General features: G+C 38.7%; 2 pseudogenes; both read left to right on the forward strand.

Annotated features, from left to right (window-relative positions):
• The window catches only part of LOC113561444, a 59,552-nt pseudogene extending 51,739 nt beyond the window's left edge, over window positions 1–7,813 (forward strand).
• Window positions 7,814–10,177: 2,364 nt separating this feature from the next.
• On the forward strand, window positions 10,178–15,357 carry LOC113561874 (annotated as a pseudogene).
• The last annotated feature ends 5,637 nt before the right edge of the window (window positions 15,358–20,994 follow it).

The raw sequence follows: 20,994 nt of genomic DNA on the forward strand, positions 1-20,994 counted from the left end.
CGTGTTTCTCTCCTTTCATACATAAATACGTATAGAATGTTTGTATTATGTGACGTGTTAAATTTCGTATGATGAAAAATTAATTGTCGAGTAATATCGAGTTTTGTAGTATAACTTTAGTATTGGACTGCAAAGAGATGAGAATCGTGCGAGAGATGCGTCTTCTGAAGACGTAATCTGTCGTGGCGAGTTGCTTCTTTAAGCCTATGCTTGTTTTCATCATGATCATGATGCATCGTAGAGGATTTGATATTTAGAGAAATGAATATTTGTGTGAGATTCTTAATCCTTTCCTCTAATTAAGATTATATACATGATGGACTCGTTTTATTTTTCTTCCGTTCAGTCCGCAACAGAGATGAGAACAGTGCGAATCCTTGTTCACATAAAGAAACCATTCATTTTACATTGCGATACAATTATCTAATACTTATGGAGATATGAATTTTTTTAACAACATTCATCCTCCATCTCATTTTTCATCAAATAGTTTTAATAATTGCTTTAACAACCAGGTTGTAATCGATTATAGCATAGATAGACGTATTGAAAAATGCAAAAAAGAAGATTCATCAAGACTGATTTATTATAAGTATCCCACTTTAAATACAACTTCGTTTTACAGCCATTTATTATCTCATACCTCACTTTCACATATCTCATCTGTACAATTATTTTTATTTTTGTCAATCATTGGCACGACTGCATGGCATCGCTTAGTTAAGGACGCTCGCATAACCTCCTGCAGCGAAGTATTTTCCCACGATATCCATAATTGACCCTCGTCGAGCGAGAAATAAATTCAAAACAAATTCATTCCAAACTGTGAACGACAAATTGACTCTAAACAAATTGACGACAAATTTGAAATTGACTCTGAAGCTATCAAACTTATTTCAAAAATGTAACAAAATAATATATCTACCCTTAACGAAAAACATTTGCATTTGGTAAATTTTAATAATATTATTGATTTATTTATGCAGCTAAATAATATATCCAATGAGAGATAAGCATAGTTCTTTATTAATCATAATCAATCAAGTCATATGAAATTCCAATATCATATTCAACGCATAACGCAACAGTGAAATATATTATAAAGCTTAATGGAGAATAACAATATTTAATGGATTTGTTTCAAAGAAATTAATAATTTTCTTGCTCGCGTTATTTAATTCAAATGTGAAAGAGGATTCCAGTTCTCCCCAAGCTTTCACACGACGAGAGTCAATAATACAATTTCACGCTGTGAGCTATGAGCTCGACCTAACGTTAATCATTGTCCCTGCATCCTGTGGATCGTCGCAGACCTGCAGTCTTCTTTACTTGAAAAAGGTTCGGTATTTATACATACATATATATATATCCATTGTTTTTATTTCCTCTGAAATTTTTTATACATTGTTCTATAACGCCATAGAACCCCCGCTACGGAACATATCGACTCGCTGCATCGCTACAGTTAATTGCAGCACGTTTTCCCAAAGTCTTCGACGAGCAGTCTGCAATCAATCAAAATTTATCCCGACGTAACCATCCAACATAATTAAGTTTCTCCCGCTCTTAACTTTAATCTCAGTTTTATTTTCGAACTTGCAGGAGACTTTGCGGAAACGACTTTTTGTGAGGGCGCGCGAGTGAGCAATCGGTCGGTGTTTTTACCTCTACAATTATCGTTTAACAATTATTATCATAATTTTTTATGGAAGATATGTTATTATCATGTGCAATACGATCGAACTTAAATATAATTTCGCGTTATAAAAAACATTCGCGTTTATATCTAATCGTGATACTCGCATTGAGAACTTGATCGATCGTGAGCTCGCGGCCACATTCTTTTTTAGGGAAGTAAAATAGAAAGCCATCGGTACGGCGAATGTATCGGCATCGTGGAACGACAAAGCGTTTTCTGGCGTGTAAACGCTTTCTCGCTCCAAAAACGAAAACTTTATGATCTCAGCAAAGCGAAGGAAGTGAAGGGCGAGGATCGAAAGAGAGAAACGAAAATTTCTGATTAACGCGACTTAATTGGTCAGCTCTAGTCGATGCTTTGCTGGGATCCGGGCGGTTCCTGTGGATCTCGACCTCGATCGCACAGACCTCCGGAAAATCCGAGCGAGAGAGCGATCGAACAAGACGTTTGATTGCACACGGGACTCCGGGATAATTGAGAAATTTTCGTTGTTATGCGCGAGATATCTGGATCATACAAGTGCCGATCCAAAATCAATTCGCACCCGATCATCAACGCCAAAGTTCGTTCGTAAAGTAGAAGAATAAAAAAAAAGACTGATGGAGTACGAGCCTAAGCCTTGCAGCCGTATTATCCATAATTATAGTGAATGGAACAGATCGCGGAAACACCTCCTCCTTGTACCTAATCATCTACTTGTACACCTTGTTTCCGTCTTTATAGTCCAATCAGATTGCCAGACAATCTGCTGCACTGAGAAAAGGCTGTATAGTCGCGCGGAGGAGAAGAACAGATTTATCAGTCTCGGATAAGAATAGATATATCTCAAACACAAGTCTGTTTCTTCATATAACGGGAAACATAACAGATGTATTTGTATATTTCATTTATTATTTAAAAATGTGTTTCATTATGCTCTATAGAATACATATTTTTGATATACAAAACTTTTGACCCAATCAATACTTCTTTTATAATTAAGACACATCTTGCTTAACGTCATTAGAAATTATATTCTTTCACATTTTGCGACATATAAGACATACATAAAGTGCAACATCAGCGAAGAGAGTTAATAAAATATTTAGATATTCATATTCAATTATTCCCTGATCGCAGCCGCAACGAGCTCGTGCATTCCTAATCCTACGATTATACCCTGCTCTCAGTGCTAAATACACCGACGTACGCGCTATGCCACACTGTAAACACTGTATATAACGAACATATACTTTAGCCAAACACGTGTCCTCCTCATGTATGTAATCAGAGTGTCCCGTGTCTCAAGATACACCTTTATAGCGAGTAGCGATTAAATTATGCATTATGCAGCTCGAATCACGTAGCAGACGTACGTATTTATAGCGGGCCATTACGTATGGCTACGCGCGCGCGCGCGACGGGGGGCACCGTGGTGCCCCGCGATTATTGCTCGTAATAATCGATTGTGTAAATATAAACTGACGATTTCAATGTGGAAATTCAACGTGTGGATTCTTAATCGACCTTCTTTCATCCTTTTGCTTTAGTTGTCCTGGAGGAGCTCACAGGTATGCGCCATTAACATTACAGTCAAGTACGTACTGACTTATCCTTCGTAGTACCCCTTGTAATATCCCCATTAATTTTCCTTACACATCATTTGGATCGTTGTGTGATTTTTATGACGCTTGATGGATCACTGGTAATCAGAATATTCAAAAATGGGTGATTGGTAATCAGAATGGACTCGCGTCAATTGTTGTTTGCTGCGGGGAGAAATACAATGGGGAACGTGAGCCTTTCTTCTTATCATAGCACGTGCATCCCTGTTTACGTCGTGCTTGTAATCATGCAGAATCACTTTGCCAATCAACAAATCCTAATTCGTCGCTTTACATCCGCTATTTTTTTCGTCCTCACTGAAAACACAGTAATGTCACAGCCAAAAATTTAGATAGCGATATTTTGCTTGGACATTGCGAACGTACGATGAAAAAGTTACTTTATATTAAACGGAAAATTAAACAGTAATGTTTAAATATCAAAATCTGTAAACAGAACGGTCCAATTTATTAAAATCGCTATTTAAACTTTCTGGCACCCCGTAGTCTCTCCTCTTACCGCACACAGCAAAATCTTCCAAGTATCAAGAAACGTTTAAGAAATGTCTAAAAGGACATCCCCAATCTCTCAGACGCCTCGTAGAAGTCTTTGGAACGTAATTTGAGTTTTCGTGTCCGATATCCGAGTCTCTATCGGCACCTGTCGGTTGCTCGTTTGTTTGTTTGCATCGGATCTCGCTGAGAAGTCGAGATCCACCGCCCAACCTACCACGAATCACGACCCTCGTTCAATAAATGTACATCTTTTCGTAGGGATCCCTGAGCAGAGCATTCGGTCTTCGGCCTAGAAGCGAGAAGGCATCACCGTCGTCGTCCTCAGACACCGGCAGCCTCGCCAGCCAGTGCCAATACATGAGCAGCAGCGTGTGCAGCAACTCGCCGCCACCACCGCAGCTTCCGCCACGGCCGATGACGAGCGGCGGTCTCGGCGGAAGTGGCAAGCGTCACCGTCGAGTGAAGAGCATCGGCGACATTGAATATATAAGCACGGCCGCGGTGAGCACCCCCGTCTGACAGGAGGGTAGGCCCCATCACACGGGGCCTTACCGCAGCCTAAGTGAACGCGGCTACTCCTCGTCCTCGTACTCGTCGTCGCAGTATGGCTCGTACTCGGGCTACAGCAACGTCCTGACCTCGAGTGGCGATCAGTACCAGCAGTATCAACAGCCACAAGCCAGCGGCAATTATTATCATCAGCTGCAGGGCGGCTATTACTCACCGCAGAGCACTGGGCCACCCTTTCCGAGCGTGCAAAGATACGGCAGCCTGGCCGAGGAGGCATGGTCCTCGTGCTCCGCCAAGGGTGACGGCTCGGCGGGTCTCTCCAAGACTAATCCGAGGACTTACTTGGCTTAGCTAGTCGCTGAGCACTCGTCGAAGATTCGTTGAGCTCGAACATGCGATTGAGAGACGTATTCTACAACGGCGTCGCTAGTATTATTCTTGAAAAAGCGTACGCCTGATTTTTAAGGATAGACCTATCGATATAATATCTACCTTGTACCTCCTCCAGCTTTCGTGGATTTACAACGATTACTCGAACTGCGGCGTTGTGCACTGTGCAGAGCCCGATGTTTCAGGAACGTGATGCTTGATGGGACGCTGTATCAGATGGAAATCAGACGCAGACTGTATGATGCTCAAAGACATCACTATTGACAAGTTACTGAGAATATATCGTTAAACCTAAGATTCTGAGCTTCTGATGTTTCATGTTCAAATTTAAGAATATTATCGAGGTGACCTGATTGAATTTACAATTATTTGGTAAAAGAATTGATGTGATTTCGAGATGTCGTCAGATAATCATGAGATCAGATCATCACAATGAACAACCCAATTAAATGATTAAATAATCTCGTTATACGTGACAACTTAAATAGACAATACATTAGCTGAACAATGGATCACGAAGTACTGATCTCGGGCACTTTACGATACGATCGAGACTAACAAATTCTGGGCGAGTAAACATCGATGTCAGTTAATTTCAAAGTTATTCTCGAGAATTACAATTATATGTCGTACAAATACTGGGCAGCATATCGTGATGTTAGGAGACAAGTAAGTCTGACCAAATTTTATTAACGCATCGTGCCATCGATGACATATATGCCGACGATATATCTGATGGAAATAAATATAAAATAAATAATATAATTACATGATCGCAGAGAGGATTAAAAATAAGTAAACCAATAATGAAGATCCTTTAGTTTACAATCTATGTGTATACTACGGTGACAATATCACGTAAACGGTTTGCCGGAACGATTTTTTATTACTATCATTGCGAACGTACGTTCTCTCTGTGTACTGAGGTATATTATAATTTAGATTATAAATTTATTCCCTTACCTGTAAGCTAGCACGGAAAAAGAAAGATTGTATCGTAAGCATTGCAAAAGCGTTACAAGATATTTTCGCTTATGAACCGCGCGATCCTACGAACGATCAAACGAGTTCGAAAGCTTTAAGCGTGACACATCAGCTGGCTGAAATTGGTCGCAACGACACAAAGAAACGACACAGTTCTGGTATCCTTCGTGTATGCATGCATATGACACACATGTTTACGCGTGTGTACGTTTATTCATATGTAATTTAATTATATTTATCTTATTTTCTATTGATATGTATGTACAAATACATGCATGTAAGTTTCCTGCGACCACTTGACTCTATCGAATATAAGTCTGAGAAACAACGCGTTTACTGTCAAGTTAAGTGTGTTGGAGAAATATCGTGAAATTAAAGAACGCAGAGAACGGAATCGCGTCACGAAGACACGCAGTCTTCCATTGTGTCCCATAACTTGATAAAATCGAATCCTTCTCGTTTTTGAGCCAAAAAGAAGACATTTAATTGCTGCCACGATAAATTCTTTTTCTATAGTATTCTATAGCATACAAGGATTCTTCGAGTTCCTCGAAGCTGCGATCGAAGAATGTTCCAAGAAAAATTACTGTTCAGACGATTGCGATTACAGGGATAATTTCTGATTGCATATCTACGATATAATTCATTGCGACCACTTCGATGTACGTTCCGACAGTGAAGAAATGCAGTTATAAACGAAACGAGTCACGTGCGCGATTCGATCTAATGTAAGTGCCAGAAAATTATTCAAGATGCGTCATAATTTGGCACGCTGACGTGCATTCGGCTCGTTGTATCATTATATACATATATGCTAATACGTACAATTTCCTCCCACAGTGTTCGTGTGTTATGTTCGCGCGGTCGCCAAGAAAAGACGATATTTTGTAGATAATATATATATACATATATTTAACGTGATATTTATTCATAGATTATAATTATTTCTGAATGTTTATGTGCGCGACCCGCATTGCCACCTTGGTCCATCGCCACCCTCACATTTTTCTTTGTCCCACGAGGCTTGCTTCCGAAAAAGTAACGCTTCTCTAACAAATCAGTCGCAGCTTAGGTCGCTCTTGCCAATTTCGATCTATTGGTTCAGCTTTCTCATTCTCTTTTCTAAAGTTTCTATTGCTTATTTATAAGATTCTTATCCAATAAAATTATTTATTCATCTACTATTACTTCTTTTTAATCATCTTTCTACCAAGATTAGTGAGATATAAAATGCCTAAGCTACTGCATATAAAATAACTTAATTAGATTAAATTTTATCACTGGAATATATTTTTTTGTCTGATGAAAGAATTTCGTTCCGATTTTCGTAAGTCGATTCCGACTTTTAATACATCTCTTTTGAAGCTTTGAAAAACGTCTACTAGCACAATCCGGCTTCTCTCTTACTTCTATTTCTATACATCAATTTCTTTTATTTTTGCATTAGCAACACTTATAGTTTGTAAAACGTATCAATATTCTTTGCATTTGATCATGAAATCGCAATCATGAAAAAAGACCCGAGTACTAGACTGAAACGTACGTTTGATATCCATACATTTTTTAAAATGTAATAATAATAACTGCGATTCAGAATGTCGTAAATCCCATTTTTTCGTTCGCTAATTTTGTACGACTTTCCAGTTAGATGGAACTAGGTCTCGCAATGTGAGCGTTTTCTTATTTATGTATTTCTCGTGTTCTCGTGATGCGTATTCATGTGCGCAACGCATTCATCTCGACTTCGAACTCGCGCAAACAAGCGAGCGAATAAGCGAGTGACATTAAATATATTCAACATCGAGAGACTCAATTTCCTTCCTTTTTTCCTTCATTTGAGATTCGCATCATTTTCCTTCTTCCTCTACCAACACTATAAAACGGATTTAAGTTGTGAGCTATCTTTTTTTCTCTTTAAAAAAAAGATTCTGTCTGAAAAAGTACTGATTCCATAATGTATGGGCACCGAAGACCGGATGCACTCGCCGGCGTGCAGTATATGACATGTGCCACCCATCGCTGCACTTGTAAATACAATCCCATCACATATACGTACAGACCAAACATTAAATGTCGATAAAAATCTTGTTGTTGCAATTTATTTAATAAAATGCAATGTCTTTATCGATTATTTCTTACATTCTCTTTTGTCTCTCAACGCAATATCTGAGCATTTTAATAAACTTTATACATGTATCAAAATTTTAACCTTAATTATTAAACTGTTATTTACAAACAATACTTATACAAATTAAAATATGATTAAAACAATATTGTAACTATAATAATAATAATGAGATGTAGAATGCAATAATCTATTAATATAATATAATAATGTATATTAATTATTCAATGAATTAATATCTGTGAAAAGTATCCAAAAATAATATTTTCTCTTAATAAAGCACATGTTCAGAGAACATCATATATAACTAATTAAGTAACATGAATATTTATACATAAAGAATAATTATTGCAAACAATATTTTTTTAATATTATTTTTTATTCCTTTGAATGGAATAATTAAACTGCAGCTGACGCCAGCTATTACTACCTCATTTCTTGAGGCTAATCTTTTAATCAAATTCACATCAAGATTAAGTTGGCGACACTATGTTTTAAGCTCCGTCTACAATCAGTTGGAAGACGTAGTCGTATGTCATACGCATGCGTCAACCATGATTTCTATGCCTGTTTCTACCAACACTTTAAAAAGATAATCCCTAGTAACATTCAGTGAGTTGTAGACGGACCTTAAACCCATTCTACAATGGCAGTAAGGGCCACTTCGACTAAATTTAATCGTCGATTAACTCACTCTTTGTCTCTTTCTAAGGCAGGTAGTTAGAAAAGGACGAAGAGTGAGTTAATCGACGATTAAAGTTGGTCGAAGTGACCCTAAGTAGTAAGAAGTAAGAGTTGCCATTGGTCAGTTTTTGAAATCATCGATTTCGAATAATATTATATACAATACATATGTAAACTTTTGTTACACAAAAACTTCTGTGCATTCTGAGCAGTAAAAAAACGATACGATCAATCGAGCCAATAGGCCAATCACGTTCAGTTATTTTCAGTAACGTTCTGTTATTTCAAATAAAAGCTAGAACGTGATTGGTTATTACGTCGGAATACGTGTTACATTCAAGTATTAAGCCCTTGCACAATAGGCGATAGCGATAAGAAAATTCCAACACTAGAAAATGCATATGCTAATGCAGAATGGAAAACGGAACGGGCAATAGCGACAAAATTTCCGAATTTCGCCTATCGCTATCGCCTATTGTGCAAGGAGCTTTAGAATTATAAAAGTCATATATATAGGTGTATATTTCACGAAGAATAAAGGTTTCAGATACCTTGTATTCTCCTTCTTCGTTATACTGGCTCAGTGGGCGAGCACCCATACGCCATTTGCTGAGATACCTTGTATAATCACACGAGCATACACATTCAAGAAATAACATGGAACCGAGTGCAAGGAATGCACCAATATGGCTCCTTTCGTGTCGAAATGTATGAGAGCTCATGATTGGTCGGCTTCTCGCGATATGCATACACGTTGAACCAACGTGTTAAACGCTGTAGTTCTACAAATTTATCCGTGCCTTAAAACGAAGAGAATCGAGATTGAAAAGGTTCGAGGTACGCAGACCTGAACCGCACCCGGAAATAACGGAGAACGGCGAACGCGGACGACGTGAACGCACGATCGCCTGAGCACGGCACGTCAGTGCGCAGCCGTTGACGCGCAGCATTTGAACCTTGCAGTTCGGTCGGCCATATTGTAGCTCTTACACAACGCCCTCACACGAACGACTGTGAGTTTACGTGAGGTAAGTGAATATTTAGACGCTTTGTGGCTGCTCAGTCGTAGGCATCGAGCACAGTTTCACGCTGACAAACGGTAAGGATTGCCGATACCTTTCTCAGGTTCGTGGAGGGTACCTGGACACGCCCGAACGACCAGCCGTCCCATGGCGGCACGCGGCGCAATACACGGCATCGTCAGTCTCTCGTGTCCTCCATATTGATGACAGCGCCGACGGTGATTTTCTGAAATTTTTGTCGTTAATGCCCCCTGTGTCCTGAAATCGAAAGCAAGCGAGTTATCTTAACAGCTCCCCGACAGAATGCGCGACCTCGTGGGCCCCCGTCGATGTGCTGCGACGCGATCCGCGATCACGGTGCCCCCCAGGTACCACCCGCGTTTCCACGCGCCGATCGTCTCCTACGTCACCTCGTCTCGGCCCGTCGCCAACAGCGTCGCCCATTGTAGCGAATTCCTCGCGTGCCCCATGGCGGCGGCGGCGGCGTCGTCGTCGTCTCGGTTCCCGTCTCCGTCTCCTAGCGCCGCTGGTCGCTTCTTCGCGTGTTCACATGGCGCGCGTCGCCACCGCGGCGCACCGTCGCCCTTGATCGTCGCGCGCCCGTGCTTGTTGCGCGTACCGAGAAACTTCGAGAGAGAGAAGCCGGAGCGCCGCCGTCGTGGGTTGATATGGGACATGCTCGGGATGCTGGACATTGTCGTCGTCGTCGTCGCTCGCACGCGCGCCCGCCGAACACCTCGGCGCAAATTTCTTTCCACGTCGTGATCCGCGCGATTATTGATTTTTTCGCTCTTTAATTTCGGCGCATCGCGCCCTACGCGGCGATACTCGTACCGTGGGAATCATGACTCGTCCGTGGGTTCCAAGTGCGTGCGACGATAACGTGGACAGGCGACGTGCCCGGGAACACGGCGTCATGCGTATCGACCCGCGGCGCGATTTTTGGTTTTCACGGCGATCGAGATAGTCTATTTTGTAGGCGCGCTCGTTTTCCTTCCCCGCGACGTAGACTTGCCGCACTTTAAGTATGCAAACTTTGATCGTCAGAGAATGAGAGAAGAGGGTTGAAGCGATACATTGTTTGTTGTTTATCGTTTGTTGTGAGGAGTACTTGCATTCTTTAAAACATACCAATAAATTATCACGTGTCTTATCTTAAAAATAACGATAGTACTGTATGGTAAATTTGAGAAAGAGAAATGTGTTGTATGCGGTGCATATTTAACATTGTCAGTTTCATGTTTGTTTTTTTTTATTTATTAAAGCACAAGTTACAAGTGATATTTACTGTACTAATTTAGCAACGGCTTAAATATAGTTTCAGCTTTATTTGTCTACATACATCTACATGAGTAATACTTTGTTTCAGATTGATGAATAATAATATTCAAGCCGTTGTATGAATTAAATGTTGCAATCATGTCGGGTAATGTAGCAACCATAAAGTTGGAAGAGGGGCAAGAATCTGTTACGGAGATACAAACTTATCTCGAGACATTTAATAAAGAGATAGAGGGAGGACAAGGCGAACAGTTGCAACATGTACAATGTTAGTATCTACAGCAGCGTCTTCCTTTTTTGTGATTATTATGTTGCGTGTGCATGCCAAACAGTGTTTTGTTTACGTGTCTATTTTAATGTAGTGCAACAAGTGGAGGGATTGTCCGGTGGAGAGGAAGGTGGCACGTACTTTGTTGATCAGTCTGGTCAGTATTATTACCAGGCGAACAGTGACGAGGCACCTGTAATGACGCAAGTGCAAATCCAAGAAGTAGAGGAATCCGATGTGCAGAACGAAGGTGAACTCGCGCAGATGAATGCGGCTCAGGATGAGCAGTATCAGGAGATCGAAGAGCTTGAGAACGTCGAGGGTGACGAGGATGTAAGTATAGATCGCTACAGCGGTTCCAAGGTGCTCGAGGTACGTCCTTTACACGCGAGAATCAATTTCAGGAACAAGTGGGAAACGGCGAAAATAATCAAGTTGTGATCAATTCCGGCGATGCATATCAAACCGTCACGATAGTACCATCGGACACGAATCCTGGAGAGGTCAGCTATGTCTTGATAGTTCAGCAACCCGAGGCGGACGAGAAGGAGAGCAAATCCGTGGAGGGTGAAATAGCAACGGCGACGGCAACTGGTGAGGGGGAGGAGGCGGAAGGCGAACAAGATCTCACTGTATATGACTTTGAGGACAACGAGGATAATGAAGCTCCAGTGGAATCCGAGACGGAGGATGACAAGACCAAGATCGTCAAGTTCCTTCCGAAGAAATCTCAGACGGTCACGCAGGCCCATATGTGCAATTACTGCAACTACACCAGCCCAAAACGGTACTATGTTATGCGTTTTGCTTGTATCTATATATTACATCGTAATGTCTGATTTATTATTATATATCGAAATTAGCATTGTGAGAAGTGGTGAAGAACGGTTGAAATAACTTGCCTCTGTAATAGATATCTTTTGTCACGGCACATGAAATCCCACTCGGAGGAGCGACCGCATAAATGTAGCGTTTGTGAGAGAGGATTCAAGACTCTGGCTTCGCTGCAGAATCATGTCAACACTCACACCGGGACCAAGCCTCATCGTTGTAAATTTTGTGACAGCGCATTCACAACCTCTGGTATGTTATTAGTCGTATTCATATTTCCTTCTTATACATATGTTACGGAAATTGTGTGATCGCAAGGATTACCTTATATAGTCTTTCTATTAAAAATAACGCTCAAGAATAACACCTTTGAAATCGAGATTACGAATATGTTTGTTTGCTGTAGGTGAACTTGTGAGACACGTCCGATATAGACACACTCATGAAAAACCGCACAAGTGTCACGAGTGCGATTACGCATCTGTCGAGCTATCGAAACTGAAGAGACACATTAGATGCCACACAGGCGAGCGGCCCTATCAAGTATGTTTTATCGCAGTTTTTCTTCTAGGCGAGTCGATCGATGAAACACATACATGTATCACAAAAAAAATCATAAGTTCGATATGATTGCACTTTAAATGTGTAAATTCTATATTGTTTAATGACTTAACGCATGATTAATTCTTTAGTGTCCGCACTGTACATATGCCAGTCCCGATACCTTCAAGCTTAAGCGTCATCTTCGTATTCACACTGGAGAGAAGCCGTACGAGTGCGACTTCTGTCAGGCGAGGTTTACCCAATCCAACAGTCTGAAGGCGCATAAATTAATACATAATGGTAAGTTACATCGTGTGTTATCGTGTTGCTGTCTACTTTTTTTTGTGTGTTATTTATAGAGAAAGAGAAATCAAGTATATGTCACGTACATATATATTGCAGAATTGATTTTCTTATAAGGATGAGTTTTGTTGCAGCAGGCAATAAACCAGTATTTCATTGCGAGTTATGTCCAGCCACGTGCGGTAGAAAAACCGATCTCAGAATTCATGTACAGAAGTTACACACGTCGGACAAGCCGCTCAAGTGCAAGCGTTGCGGAAAAACATTCCGGATAGGTACGTGCAAGTAAACCGCTTGGAGAGTGACACGCGTTACGATTCGGATTGCATTGCGACGAGATGTGAAATAGAAATTATTTCCTGCTTCGTTTTCCTGCTGGGATTTGTTTTTTTTTTTTGCGAAATTGTACAAACTGTTTAATCGTATCGTTGCAGATATAGCTACAAGTTACAACAGCAAGACGCACGAAGGTGAGAAATGTTACAAGTGCGACTTGTGTCCTATGCATCCATATCGGCGCGTCATTTAGAAAGTCACATGCTCATCACACCGATCAGAAGCCGTATCAGTGCGAAAATTGTTTCCAATCGTTTAGACAAAAGCAATTACTCAAACGGCATAGCAACCTCTACCACAACCCCGCTTACATTCCGCCACCACCGCAAGAGAAGACGCATCAGTGTCCGAGTGCGAGAGAGCGTTTAGGTATGCCGACGAGAGATCAACCGTATTGAAGCGATCGATCGTTATCGATCTACTGTCGATATTCTTAATGACCTTAATGAAACGTTCTTTTATACAGACACAAAGGAAATCTTATTCGACATATGGCTGTACACGACCCTGAGTCATCTCTGCAAGAGAAACAGCAAGCTCTCAAGATCGGTAGACAGAAAAAGATCCAAATTATCGATGGCCAGCGCGTTGAAGTAATGACAGGTAATATATTAAACGATATTTAGTTAAAATTAGAGTAGAGAAATCTTGGAGAAATCACGCTGCTTATAAAACACCGGCGTACGTTTATATTCACGAATGTACAGTGATTTCTTTACGCTGCTTCGTTCGGTTAGCATTGCGAATCAAATGAATAACGACTAAAAGAGATTAGGTTTAACACATGATACGCATAAGGGATGTGAAATTCACAGGGAACTTACGATATGATCTAAATGCAGATCATTGAGTAATATCCATGTGTTGTAGTGTAACAACAGGTGATTTAGCTTCTAAACTTAAAGGTTACGATGATGATGAAGAGGAGGAAGAGGAGGAGGAAGAAGACATGATGGCTGTCCAGGGTAGCGACGGCCAGCAGTACGTCGTGCTAGAAGTGATTCAGTTAGCTGACAATCAAGGAACCGAACAAGTGAGTACAATATCAGAAACATTTGAAGAATTTCAAGAGAAGACTTCTTTTGAATAAGTAATAAGAAATGTAACATATAAATGATTAACATGAATTTTACACTAAACAGCAGTAAAAACACAGTATAAATAAAAACAGCAAGTAACTCTGTGTCCACCATGTTGCGCGTAACTGTAGCAACCTACGACACACACCGATAACCCTTTCTATTTTTGTAATAATTTATAAATTTATATAATACTAGGATAAATTTATCTTGGCATATTATGTATTATTTCATAATATGTTCCATGAAATTACGGATAATGATTACGGAGAGTACATCGCATATCAGAATATAGAAATTATTGTAATAAATGATTCCTTATAACAGATGACAGTTGCGACTGAAGATGGAGAACTAGTGATGCAAGATCCTTAAGTCAAGAAAGTGGTATAGTAACAGGCACTGGCGAAGAAGTTGATGAAGTAGAAGAGGAAGCTTTGGAAATGCAGGACTTGAAGATAGAGGCCGTTACCCCACCGCATCTAAAGCTTCAACGCAGAATACCCAAAGCGATCCAAAGCTGCAGAAAGAAATGGAAACTTGCTTGGCTTTGATGAAGTAAGTGTAGGTATTTGTATTTCAGTTGAACTCTTTTTGCATCTATATTACAGATGAGTTTTTAATCATCCATCAGGATTATAAAATATAAAAAAATATATAAAATGTATTTGATTTATTTTTACTGGAATTTTTACATATACATGTTTATTACATCAAGTTCAATGAGTGTATCCATGTGTGTCTAATCTATTTTTTTTTTCTCTCTTATAGGAGGAAGAGGAAGAAGAAGAAGAAAATAGTGGTAGTATAAACATATTACAGACAATTTCGTAATAATAAATATTTCGTATAATAAGAAGAAAATCTACCTACCTTATTAGCCCAATGTTTTATTCCCAGTGTTAGTGTATGTATTTTCAAACAAAAAATAAGGAAGCAGTCACGACACAACGTAAATGTGTACAGAAAAGAATCAATCAGTGCAGTGTATTGTCATCTAAAAGTACTTTGTACAGCTCTAATAGAGCTGCTTTTTGGAACTGCAGTGTGATCCATATGCATGGTACAAGAACTTTTTTTGCCACTAGTGCATTAGGTACACATAATAATTTATAAAGATATTGTAGTGACGTGGTAGCGAAGTAAAACGCAAATGTATAATTATGATATTGTAAAAAAGTATATAATTCACTTTATCAAGAACTTCTTAAAACTGACATTAACAAACTTAAGATTATATATGTTATTAATAAGGAAAAAATTATATTAATAAGATATATATATAAATATTATGTGCGTATACATATACATGTGTGTACGTATATATACGGAGCGTTTCAGAGAGAAAGGTTTCTTATTTTCTGGGAGATGATAGTATCGAGTATCGGACATTTTAAGCAAAATGTTCGTATGAATCCTATTCCAAACCAGTTTCCGGGATACATATGTATTATTTTGAATATGATGTAGTTGCAAATTATTGATGAGAGAAAGAGATACCATGTACTAATATCTATTGTTCAAGTGTTATTGTTTCACATTTTTTTACATTATTTTATTGTTCACATTTTTTAGTTTATAATAAATTTTTAAAAATTCAAATGTCCGATATCACCTCCAAGAATATTGACTTTTTTTCCTGGAGCGCGCACGCACACAACCTGTGTATATATGTGCATGTATATGTGTACCTGTGTACACATACACATATATAATCTTGGCATAATATTTTTAAACAAATTTATTTAAAATATCTACAGAGTATAGTCTACAGTATATAATCTCGTCTACAGTATAAAAGCTCGTTATGATTTTTGTTAAGAAACGAGCTAATATCAGTTTCGTTAAAAGTTTACGAAGCTAAAGTTAGGAAGACTAATACGCATTGTGTAAATAAATGCTTATTATTGCATCTTGATTTAAGGATTTTAAAATTACAGTATATAAATGAAAAAAATATCAAGAAAGAAACAATGTGAGCTTTTGAGTTACGTGAAAAATATTTTGTATTTCCTCTTGTAGCCAATTTTTCTTATGTTTATAAAAGTTGAGAAGTAGTATAGAACAAGAGATAGAGAGTGAGAGAATTACAGATCGTAAGTTGAAATTTGTTGGTTTATGGAAGACCATGCGTGTCCATCACACGTGGAAACTTTTACGTAATGTTTTAGTAGTGCAATTGGAAAGAGATAATGCATTTTGTTAAATAAATTAATGCGAAGTCGTGCTAATCTGGAATAAAAATTGTACATTTTTTCGGCAGCCACCGCAGATGATGCATTAAATCGAAACATCGAAAGAGATCATTTCCTAAGTAACTAATTAGGTGATATCTTGTGCATAACATTTTTTAAACTGTTGTGCATATTGATATATTATGTTTTTATTATATGAAATAAAACATTTCATAAACGCATTAAATATGATTTATAGAAAGAAATTATTATTGCAAATTCACTGTTAGATTTCTGCTCGATATACTATATAAAGCTATCGCGAGTTATATTTCACATTTATGCTAAGTAATCTTTGATAATAATACAATAGATGCAACTGTTTAATCACAACCTCGCACATAACATGTCCAGTTTAAGAAAGGATAATATTGGACAAGAAGCACATTGTTAATGATTTTGTGCTTTGTATTTGCTGAACAATAATTATCACACGTTTTAGTAGATCGTTCTGTGTCATTTCAGAATACATATTATATAATAATGAGACCGTTGCATTAAGAGATAAAATGCACTCATGTCTTTTTACAAGAAAGTTTACGGCACTCCAATGAAACCGATAATTTTCCTAACATTTTTAAGTTAATAAACTGAATATGTTACATATATATATATATCTCTATGCCTATCGAACGAACAGAATACTATATATAATTGATGCTCGTACAATGTTGCTCACAAAATAAGTTATTCCGCTTACCTGGTAGATCACGCGAGGTAAGCGAAATGAATATTGTAAAAAGTATGTATGTACAATTTTTTTTACACACACACACATACACACGAATTGTACAATTGTAATTTAGTGATCAATTTCTATATGCTGTTTAAAATTCTGCACTTTCTTACAATTATCCCAAAGAAAAAAAAGCGATGTAACTTTTTCTCGATAATAAACATTATGTCGTCGACAATATACTCATTTTACTTACTGTTTCACTTGTCGATCAGAAAAGGATGGGGATTGTGTGTGTTCATTGAGTTTTTGAACTTGTAATTTGGCTCTTTCTTCCTACCGATATTGCTTTATTCAGGCTCGTCAACAAGACGCGACGTTTACCAACGTACATTTACCTCCTCTATTAGTGTTATTAGAAAATACCACACCCAAGTGCACCCTTGGTCATCAACCCCGTAGACGAATCCCTTCGTCTCGTTCATGGGGACGCATTTAAAGCATTAACGCACGCAATGGATTGCGTGGTCTGCAGTTCCATGAAGATACATCTCATGTTTTCATGAATCCAATTAGAACTAGTAACAGTCGGACCAATATAATCGAACTTGGGACCACTCGTGGTATTTTAATAATTGATTTTTATTACTGTTACTCAAATATTATTAAAACTATATTTAACGGATGCTATATTAACACATAGGTGCATCGTGTAGAAATAATTTGCGAATTACTTTTACATATTGTAAAAACAAATTGCGCTCCAACTCAATTCTCTTTTTATCAGTTATTTCAGTTGTTTAATTATTTTAATATTCTTTGTTTTTGTCCTTTTCATTTACAATTTAATTATTTTTATATCAAGTTTTTTTATATAGCGTGATTAATGTTAAAAATACATAAATGCGCCAACACATCTGCGTTCAACACATCAAATATATATCAATGCTTTTGCACGAGTATGTTTTTGATTCGTAAAGGACAGATCACGGCGAATTTTCTCGTTCCGATCAGTCGACAGCTCACGCCTTCTCCCACTTGTATTCCTCGCGCGTCCGTAGGATGTAACAATAATCTCCCTTTCGAGAAGGAATGCCGGAGATGAAAGCGGATGTAACAATACGTACATAATATCGGGCAACGGCGCAACAGCGATTACGTGCAAACACGTCAGACGAGTTCCAGTCGTACGGGAGATGCCTTTTGCTCTCCTGTGAAATAATTCAGAATTGAACAAACTGAACATATTTTTATTCTCTGCTGTGTGTGTTTATTTTTTATAATTTTATTACATATGTACTTTATTACTTTGTTCGCTATATTTACTGTCATAACGTATCTGCGTGCTTTTAAGTGATTATTCTATTGCTGAAATCATTTTATATGCAGTAATATTAATCAATAAATGAGCACAATGTTAATTATCTTTTTTTATATGTTATATTAAACAATAAATGTTATTCTTGAAAAACAGAAAATTTAGATTTTGTTTCGACATGCTCTATAATAATTCCTTTTTATCTGTTTTTTTACTGTTTTATTTTTTCCATCGTCTTAGCTTCATTCAATATTATCAATTTCGATTGAGTATTTTGATGGAGAAGAGTGAAAGCACCCAGTCGGTTGGTCAAAAGGGTCGTAACGTTACAAACGATTTACGGTAAACTCCTTTTCGTGCGGGAGATAATCTCGGGACCGACAGCACATATATACTACTGTCGACAAACGAAACGGACACGGGGACAAATGGATGTGGCACAGAGTACAGGCCCACGCAAATGTACTCTCTTCGCCTCCCACGGTCTTACCTTTACCTGGCAAGTATGACGCCGCCGTATACGTAGGTGAAGACGTTGCGAATCAGCTGGGGAAATTCTCAGTGTGCGAAGTTGGTCGAGAAAGACTACAGTTTTCGTCCCGAAGCTCACGTTGACCTAAATAAAAGGCGCACAACATAGTTAATTGTATTATAATGTGTTGTACACTTTAATTACGTCGATACTTGCATCGCAATATTTATTTCTTTAATTCTTACACGTTTCTTGAGCCTTCTTACTGTAATTTATGTAATACGAATTATGTATGAGAGCAATGTTCAACGTGCATTTAGAGTTTGACGTATCGATCTCTTCCACTCTTTCAGATTTTTAATTAGAAATAATTATAAATATGCGATGAAGAAACTTCATTTTACAATATCAATATCCAATTTTACAATAGAAAAGGAAAATCAAATTTTAGCGTACAAAGTGCACTTTTTCGATTGAAGAAAACTACCACGTAGAACATCATTTCACTTTCGACATTTGTATCTCAGCTGCATCATCACAGTCGTGAAAGTCCTGCCCGTAAATGTGAGAAAACATGAAAGTCAGAACGAACGTTCGTTGTTACAAGGAGCACAAGTAATGAGACAGGTACACTAATTACTAATCTCTATAATTGTTATGTTACAGCTCGCACTTTACCTAGCGGGGAAGAATAACTTCTGATTTTTATGATCGTAGAAATGACATAACAATTTATAATATGTATTTAGACATTTTTTTGGAGACAAACATTAAATCAGAGCTGCTCAAGGCAGCTTCCGGTCTTTTATCTCGTCGTGCCATTACAATCATCGCTGCAACGAGATTCGAAACGTTTCGTTGCCATCGCCAGAGTTTGCTACCTTCGCTAGAATTTACACTCGGTGAAGAACGCGAGGACGCGCGTCGCGCACATACTCGTTCGCTGGCTCGCACGCGGAATAAGCTCGTGTGTCGGTGAACCCGCGCGCGCATAATCGCGCGTGTTCGCCGCAATAAACCGCACGTATGTGTATTATGCAGTTTCCTTTTCACGAGGACCACCTAGACGGGTCGAACAACCACGGCCGACGATGATCTAACCGGATTCGACGCCGCGAGGATCTACGTGCTCGGATACACACGCACACGACTATCATTCCCGGATAGCGAGAGCGGGTAAATGAAGCGCACAGGCCGAGAGAGAAAGAAAGGACGTGAGCTAGACACGTGTGAGCGAGTTGGGGGATGTCTGGGCATACAGACCTTTCGAAATCCCTTTACGATCGCCGCGATTTGCGTGACGAAGACTGTGCATTGCGTGCGCTCGCAGACGGGAATATTAAATGGTAATGTTTCATCGTACACGATCGGCGAGGTGCGCGAACGGGGTACGCGTTACACCGCAAGATCGATCGCATACGGCGACCGGAAACATGTAGTACAAAACACCGAAGAAGGATCTTGAGCGACAAGTGTAATAGAGATGTTTTTTCATTGAACGTTTGAGGGAATCGCAACAACCTGGCAAGGTTCTACGCATCTACGATATATTCACGTGTCACTTTTTATTATAATATCATAAATCATTTACAGTTTGATATATTTTTATTATATTTTAATTATTTTAATTATATTTTAATTTAATTCCAGATGTATAGGTTTCTCTGTCGACACTGTGTGTCGCTGTAATTAGTTGCGATTGCAGCTTTTATAAAGTATAATATGTAAAATTTACGTTCAAGTTTTGGATTTTACGAAACTGTCGCATAGAATTGATTTCACTTTGCAGTTGCGAAATGAAGAAGTAACGTCTCGCTGATCATGCTTCTAGAAAAGTAAACTACACTAATAGCTTAACGCGAAAGTAGAGAACGATAAAAGCGAAAGTATGTGAATCAAGACGAATTAATAGTGTGAATTTCTAATCTATGAAAACAGAAATTGGCATTAAAATCATTTATTTCCATTCTACTCCGTTGATTCTTGTAACTTGGCGGGTCACAGGTAAAACGCAAGGAATAATCCGAGTTCCCACTTTATTATACGCTAGGTATATACTGTTATAATTTACAGCTCCGACGAGAGGTGTTTCCCCCAGAGCAGGAATCCGTTTTTCCTGAGAGAAATCCGCTAGTCGTCA

This window comes from Ooceraea biroi, chromosome 1, assembly GCF_003672135.1.
Source record: "Ooceraea biroi isolate clonal line C1 chromosome 1, Obir_v5.4, whole genome shotgun sequence".
Taxonomy (NCBI): Eukaryota; Metazoa; Arthropoda; class Insecta; order Hymenoptera; family Formicidae; genus Ooceraea; species Ooceraea biroi.